The sequence below is a fragment of the Hemiscyllium ocellatum genome, chromosome 26, assembly GCF_020745735.1.
Source record: "Hemiscyllium ocellatum isolate sHemOce1 chromosome 26, sHemOce1.pat.X.cur, whole genome shotgun sequence".
Taxonomy (NCBI): Eukaryota; Metazoa; Chordata; class Chondrichthyes; order Orectolobiformes; family Hemiscylliidae; genus Hemiscyllium; species Hemiscyllium ocellatum.
The window spans coordinates 57478785-57486997 of NC_083426.1; the positions used below are offsets into that span (position 1 = coordinate 57478785).

The window sequence follows — 8213 nt, forward strand, 5'->3', positions numbered from 1 at the left end:
CCCCGACCCCACCCCTCAAGTGACGCTGAGAGGAAACCTTGCCAAGTGAGTTGTACACACTGTGGTGACTGTCCATCACTCCATAACCACCTTCAGCAGCAATGTTTCTCTTTCCCTTCTCCAGCAGAAAAACAAAAGACAACTGCACTCCCACTCGAGGAGAAGGAGGATCTAATTTCTGTTGGTGTAAAATGAATGAACGGTGACAGCAGAGAATGAGGGTGTTCGGCTGGTGGAGTGTGTGTGCGCGTTTGCCACAGCAGTCCCTGGTAAGTCTGCAGTGTCTCCATCTCACGTCGTTGTTCCCACCGACCTGGGAATGAAGGTGGTCGAAAACTAGTGAATGAGAAGCAGGAGAGCTTGTGGAACAGCGGGAAGAAATTCCAGGTAGAAGAAACAGTGACTGCTGGAATAATACCAGGATCGCCAAATCATAAGACAGCGCGACAGAACGTTGAGCTGTTTGACCGGCAGCTCTGCTCGGGCCAGAAGATGCACACGCGAACTTTGGACACAGCAAGCAGGCACCACTGGGATTCGAACCCAGGATCCCACAAGAAGAGCAATAAAGCTTCATGACCAGACTGGGAGTTGTATCCAGGTCTGGACTTTGCAAACTCGGATTGCTAAGCAGGGACCCCGCCCACACCCCAGCCCCCCGACCCCACCCCTCAAGTGACGCTGAGAGGAAACCTTGCCAAGTGAGTTGTACACACTGTGGTGACTGTCCATCACTCCATAACCACCTTCAGCAGCAATGTTTCTCTTTCCCTTCTCCAGCAGAAAAACAAAAGACAACTGCACTCCCACTCGAGGAGAAGGAGGATCTAATTTCTGTTGGTGTAAAATGAATGAACGGTGACAGCAGAGAATGAGGGTGTTCGGCTGGTGGAGTGTGTGTGCGCGTTTGCCACAGCAGTCCCTGGTAAGTCTGCAGTGTCTCCATCTCACGTCGTTGTTCCCACCGACCTGGGAATGAAGGTGGTCGAAAACTAGTGAATGAGAAGCAGGAGAGCTTGTGGAATAGCGAGAAGAAATTGCAGGTAGAAGAAACAGTGACTGCTGGAATAATACCAGGATCGCCAAATCATAAGACAGCGCGTTGAGCTGTTTGACCGGCAGCTCTGCTCGGGCCAGAAGACGCACACGTGAACTTTGGACACAGCAAGCAGGCCATAATGGGAGTCGAACCCAGGATCTCCTGTTTACTAGACAGACGCTTTATCCAACTAAGCCATGGCGCCTGATGGCGACCGCCCGCGATCGTGCTCCGGTGCAGTTCATTCATCACTTGATCAGACAAACTCGGCATTGTGCTTTCCGTCTCAATCTTGCTCAGTGAGAATTGCAAAGGAGAGAGAGTTCACGACTCAACATTCTCCACGCAAACGGCACAGAAAAACACAGTCTGCTCTTGTATTCGAGGCTTTCACCTCTTTAAACTGACAGGATAAAGAGGATGTGTCATCCTCTGTGGGCCCATTAAGGGTGTCATTACGCTCAGAGGGAACCTCACACCAAGAGGAAAAGTGTCACTGCAGGGAACTGAGCAGGAGTCAGTGTAAACAGTGAACAGCGAAGGGTGATCCATTAGCACTAACTCTGAGCTTTGTACCAGCAGCTCTACACTCACTTCCTGCCTCATGCCTCGCGGTGGTCATTGTCTTTCACTTTGATTACACTCCCTCGCTCCAGTTCTCAACTTATTCCCGACCGATAGCAGGTGTCCGCTTAGGACCTGCCCCTTTTAAGAAACGGATTCCCGGGATATCGCCGTCACTCGATCGGGTAGGGTTCACTGCCCCTCCCTGATTACCCGACAGATCAGGGGGATGAGTCACTTTCCTGAAGCCTTGAACTCCTCTGCACGGAGCTCCAACCGTGAGACTGCTAGGGTTGGGGGTTCCAGGACATGGACCCAGCGATAGTGAAGCGACAGCGAGATCTTTCCAACTCAGAAAGCTGAGATGATAGCAGGGGGATTTGCGGAGGTAGTTTACCCGTGTATCTGCTGCCTTTGCCCTTCTAGATGAATGCAAACAATCACTGGGCTGACTCTGGCAGGATCAGCGGGTGCATTCTGTGCGTAACTAGGAATTCGTTTTCAATCGGATAATTCACAAGAAGAGCAATAAATCTTCATGACCAGACTGGGAGTTGTATCCAGGTCTGGACTTTGCAAACTCGGATTGCTAAGCAGGGACCCCGCCCACACCCCAGCCCCCCGACCCCACCCCTCAAGTGACGCTGAGAGGAAACCTTGCCAAGTGAGTTGTACACACTGTGGTGACTGTCCATCACTCCATAACCACCTTCAGCAGCAATGTTTCTCTTTCCCTTCTCCAGCAGAAAAACAAAAGACAACTGCACTCCCACTCGAGGAGAAGGAGGATCTAATTTCTGTTGGTGTAAAATGAATGAACGGTGACAGCAGAGAATGAGGGTGTTCGGCTGGTGGAGTGTGTGTGCGCGTTTGCCACAGCAGTCCCTGGTAAGTCTGCAGTGTCTCCATCTCACGTCGTTGTTCCCACCGACCTGGGAATGAAGGTGGTCGAAAACTAGTGAATGAGAAGCAGGAGAGCTTGTGGAACAGCGGGAAGAAATTCCAGGTAGAAGAAACAGTGACTGCTGGAATAATACCAGGATCGCCAAATCATAAGACAGCGCGACAGAACGTTGAGCTGTTTGACCGGCAGCTCTGCTCGGGCCAGAAGATGCACACGCGAACTTTGGACACAGCAAGCAGGCACCACTGGGACTCGAACCCACGATGTACTGTTTACGAGACAGGCGCTTTATCCAACTAAGCCATGGCGCCTGGTGGCGTCTGCCCGCGATCGTGCTCAGGTGCAGTTCATTCATCACTTGATCAGACAAACTCGGCATTGTGCTTTCCGTCTCAATCTTGCTCAGTGAGAATTGCAAAGGAGAGAGAGTTCACGACTCAACATTCTCCACGCAAACGGCACAGAAAAACACAGTCTGCTCTTGTATTCGAGGCTTTCACCTCTTTAAACTGACAGGATAAAGAGGATGTGTCATCCTCTGTGGGCCCATTAAGGGTGTCATTACGCTCAGAGGGAACCTCACACCAAGAGGAAAAGTGTCACTGCAGGGAACTGAGCAGGAGTCAGTGTAAACAGTGAACAGCGAAGGGTGATCCATTAGCACTAACTCTGAGCTTTGTACCAGCAGCTCTACACTCACTTCCTGCCTCATGCCTCGCGGTGGTCATTGTCTTTCACTTTGATTACACTCCCTCGCTCCAGTTCTCAACTTATTCCCGACCGATAGCAGGTGTCCGCTTAGGACCTGCCCCTTTTAAGAAACGGATTCCCGGGATATCGCCGTCACTCGATCGGGTAGGGTTCACTGCCCCTCCCTGATTACCCGACAGATCAGGGGTATGAGTCACTTTCCTGAAGCCTTGAACTCCTCTGCACGGAGCTCCAACCGTGAGACTGCTAGGGTTGGGGGTTCCAGGACATGGACCAAGCGATAGTGAAGCGACAGCGAGATCTTTCCAACTCAGAAAGCTGAGATGATAGCAGGGGGATTTGCGGAGGTAGTTTACCCGTGTATCTGCTGCCTTTGCCCTTCTAGATGAATGCAAACAATCACTGGGCTGACTCTGGCAGGATCAGCGGGTGCATTCTGTGCGTAACTAGGAATTCGTTTTCAATCGGATAATTCACAAGAAGAGCAATAAAGCTTCATGACCAGACTGGGAGTTGTATCCAGGTCTGGACTTTGCAAACTCGGATTGCTAAGCAGGGACCCCGCCCACACCCCAGCCCCCCGACCCCACCCCTCAAGTGACGCTGAGAGGAAACCTTGCCAAGTGAGTTGTACACACTGTGGTGACTGTCCATCACTCCATAACCACCTTCAGCAGCAATGTTTCTCTTTCCCTTCTCCATCAGAAAAACAAAAGACAACTGCACTCCCACTCGAGGAGAAGGAGGATCTAATTTCTGTTGGTGTAAAATGAATGAACGGTGACAGCAGAGAATGAGGGTGTTCAGCTCGTGGAGTGTGTGTGCGCGTTTGCCACAGCAGTCCCTGATAAGTCTGCAGTCTCTCCATCTCACGTCGTTGTTCCCACCGACCTGGGAATGAAGGTGGTCGAAAACTAGTGAATGAGAAGCAGGAGAGCTTGTGGAACAGCGGGAAGAAATTCCAGGTAGAAGAAACAGTGACTGCTGGAATAATACCAGGATCGCCAAATCATAAGACAGCGCGACAGAACGTTGAGCTGTTTGACCGGCAGCTCTGCTCGGGCCAGAAGATGCTCCCGCGAGCTTTGGACACAGCAAGCAGGCACCACTGGAACTCGAACCCACGATGTCCTGTTTACTAGACAGGCGCTTTATCCAACTAAGCCATGGCGCCTGGTGGCGTCTGCCCGCGATCGTGCTCAGGTGCAGTTCATTCATCACTTGATCAGACAAACTCGGCATTGTGCTTTCCGTCTCAATCTTGCTCAGTGAGAATTGCAAAGGAGAGAGAGTTCACGACTCAACATTCTCCACGCAAACGGCACAGAAAAACACAGTCTGCTCTTGTATTCGAGGCTTTCACCTCTTTAAACTGACAGGATAAAGAGGATGTGTCATCCTCTGTGGGCCCATTAAGGGTGTCATTACGCTCAGAGGGAACCTCACACCAAGAGGAAAAGTGTCACTGCAGGGAACTGAGCAGGAGTCAGTGTAAACAGTGAACAGCGAAGGGTGATCCATTAGCACTAACTCTGAGCTTTGTAGCAGCAGCTCTACACTCACTTCCTGCCTCATGCCTCGCGGTGGTCATTGTCTTTCACTTTGATTACACTCCCTCGCTCCAGTTCTCAACTTATTCCCGACCGATAGCAGGTGTCCGCTTAGGACCTGCCCCTTTTAAGAAACGGATTCCCGGGATATCGCCGTCACTCGATCGGGTAGGGTTCACTGCCCCTCCCTGATTACCCGACAGATCAGGGGGATGAGTCACTTTCCTGAAGCCTTGAACTCCTCTGCACGGAGCTCCAACCGTGAGACTGCTAGGGTTGGGGGTTCCAGGACATGGACCCAGCGATAGTGAAGCGACAGCGAGATCTTTCCAACTCAGAAAGCTGAGATGATAGCAGGGGAATTTGCAGAGGGAGTTTACCCGTGTATCTGCTGCCTTTGCCCTTCTAGATGAATGCAAACAATCACTGGGCTGACTCTGGCAGGATCAGCGGGTGCATTCTGTGCGTAACTAGGAATTCGTTTTCAATCGGATAATTCACAAGAAGAGCAATAAAGCTTCATGACCAGACTGGGAGTTGTATCCAGGTCTGGACTTTGCAAACTCGGATTGCTAAGCAGGGACCCCGCCCACACCCCAGCCCCCCGACCCCACCCCTCAAGTGACGCTGAGAGGAAACCTTGCCAAGTGAGTTGTACACACTGTGGTGACTGTCCATCACTCCATAACCACCTTCAGCAGCAATGTTTCTCTTTCCCTTCTCCAGCAGAAAAACAAAAGACAACTGCACTCCCACTCGAGGAGAAGGAGGATCTAATTTCTGTTGGTGTAAAATGAATGAACGGTGACAGCAGAGAATGAGGGTGTTCGGCTGGTGGAGTGTGTGTGCGCGTTTGCCACAGCAGTCCCTGGTAAGTCTGCAGTGTCTCCATCTCACGTCGTTGTTCCCACCGACCTGGGAATGAAGGTGGTCGAAAACTAGTGAATGAGAAGCAGGAGAGCTTGTGGAACAGCGGGAAGAAATTCCAGGTAGAAGAAACAGTGACTGCTGGAATAATACCAGGATCGCCAAATCATAAGACAGCGCGACAGAACGTTGAGCTGTTTGACCGGCAGCTCTGCTCGGGCCAGAAGATGCACCCGCGAGCTTTGGACACAGCAAGCAGGCACCACTGGGATTTGTACCCACGATGTCCTGTTTACTAGACCGGCGCTTTATCCAACTAAGCCATGGCGCCTGATGGCGTCTGCCCGCGATCGTGCTCAGGTGCAGTTCATTCATCACTTGATCAGACAAACTCGGCATTGTGCTTTCCGTCTCAATCTTGCTCAGTGAGAATTGCAAAGGAGAGAGAGTTCACGACTCAACATTCTCCACGCAAACGGCACAGAAAAACACAGTCTGCTCTTGTATTCGAGGCTTTCACCTCTTTAAACTGACAGGATAAAGAGGATGTGTCATCCTCTGTGGGCCCATTAAGGGTGTCATTACGCTCAGAGGGAACCTCACACCAAGAGGAAAAGTGTCACTGCAGGGAACTGAGCAGGAGTCAGTGTAAACAGTGAACAGCGAAGGGTGATCCATTAGCACTAACTCTGAGCTTTGTACCAGCAGCTCTACACTCACTTCCTGCCTCATGCCTCGCGGTGGTCATTGTCTTTCACTTTGATTACACTCCCTCGCTCCAGTTCTCAACTTATTCCCGACCGATAGCAGGTGTCCGCTTAGGACCTGCCCCTTTTAAGAAACGGATTCCCGGGATATCGCCGTCACTCGATCGGGTAGGGTTCACTGCCCCTCCCTGATTACCCGACAGATCAGGGGGATGAGTCACTTTCCTGAAGCCTTGAACTCCTCTGCACGGAGCTCCAACCGTGAGACTGCTAGGGTTGGGGGTTCCAGGACTTTGACCCAGCGATAGTGAAGCGACAGCGAGATCGTTCCAACTCAGAAAGCTGAGATGATAGCAGGGGGATTTGCGGAGGTAGTTTACCCGTGTATCTGCTGCCTTTGCCCTTCTAGATGAATGCAAACAATCACTGGGCTGACTCTGGCAGGATCAGCGGGTGCATTCTGTGCGTAACTAGGAATTCGTTTTCAATCGGATAATTCACAAGAAGAGCAATAAAGCTTCATGACCAGACTGGGAGTTGTATCCAGGTCTGGACTTTGCAAACTCGGATTGCTAAGCAGGGACCCCGCCCACACCCCAGCCCCCCGATCCCACCCCTCAAGTGACGCTGAGAGGAAACCTTGCCAAGTGAGTTGTACACACTGTGGTGACTGTCCATCACTCCATAACCACCTTCAGCAGCAATGTTTCTCTTTCCCTTCTCCAGCAGAAAATCAAAAGACAACTGCACTCCCACTCGAGGAGAAGGAGGATCTAATTTCAGTTGGTGTAAAATGAATGAACGGTGACAGCAGAGAATGAGGGTGTTCAGCTCGTGGAGTGTGTGTGCGCGTTTGCCACAGCAGTCCCTGGTAAGTCTGCAGTGTCTCCATCTCACGTCGTTGTTCCCACCGACCTGGGAATGAAGGTGGTCGAAAACTCTTTATTGTACACAGGGACAGTTTTGCTCTCTAGTATTCGCAGGTTCTGCTGTTCTCTATCACATTCGTGGAGACTGCTGTTTTCTGTAATACACACTGGGACTGCCGTTCTCTATAATAGACGCACCGACTGCTGTTCCTGATATTATACAAAGGGAATGTTGTTCTCGACAATTTATACAGGCTCTGCTGTTCTCAACATTGTACACAGTGATTTCCGTTCAGTACACTGTACACAGTTTCTACTGTTCTCTACTGTATGTGCAGGACTGAGAACGGATGTCCTCTATTTTATACACCGGGACTGCTGTTCTCTGTCTTATGTCAGGAACTACTGTTCACTAAAATAGGCACAGGAACTGCTGTTCTCTTTCTTCTACACAGGGACTACTGTTCTCTATATTTTACACTGAGATAACTATTTACTTTTTTATATACAGGAATTGCTGTTCTCTCTTATACACGGACACTGTTGTTCTGTAAAGTTGACATAAGGACTGCTGCTCTCCATATTATCCACAGGTAAGGCTGTCCTCTATCTGACACAGAGGGACTCCTGCATTCTATAATATACATATGGACTACTATTCTCTATATTATAAACAGTGACTGCTGTTCTCTATATTATACACAGGGACAGCTGTTCTCTGTATGAAACACAGGGATTTGTGTTCTCTATGTTATATACAGGTTTTGCCATTCTCTTTATTAAACAGCAGAGACTGCTGTTCTCTATATTATACGCCGGGACTGCTGTTCTCTTCACTGTACACAGGGACTGCTCTTCCCTACAATGTACACAGGACCACTGTTCTCTACATTTTACACAGGGACTACTGTTCTTTCCATGCCCACGGGACAGATGTTCACTGAATTATATGCAGCGAACTCTTCTCTACCATATACTCATGGACTGCTGTTCTCTACATGA

General features: G+C 50.2%; 1 non-coding gene across 1 annotated transcript; it reads right to left on the reverse strand.

Moving 5' to 3' along the window:
* Window positions 1-4318: 4318 nt before the first annotated feature.
* trnat-agu (transfer RNA threonine (anticodon AGU)) lies at window positions 4319-4392 on the reverse strand. The gene has a single exon. It is a non-coding gene; the product is annotated as a tRNA-Thr (tRNA).
* Between the last annotated feature and the right edge of the window lie 3821 nt (window positions 4393-8213).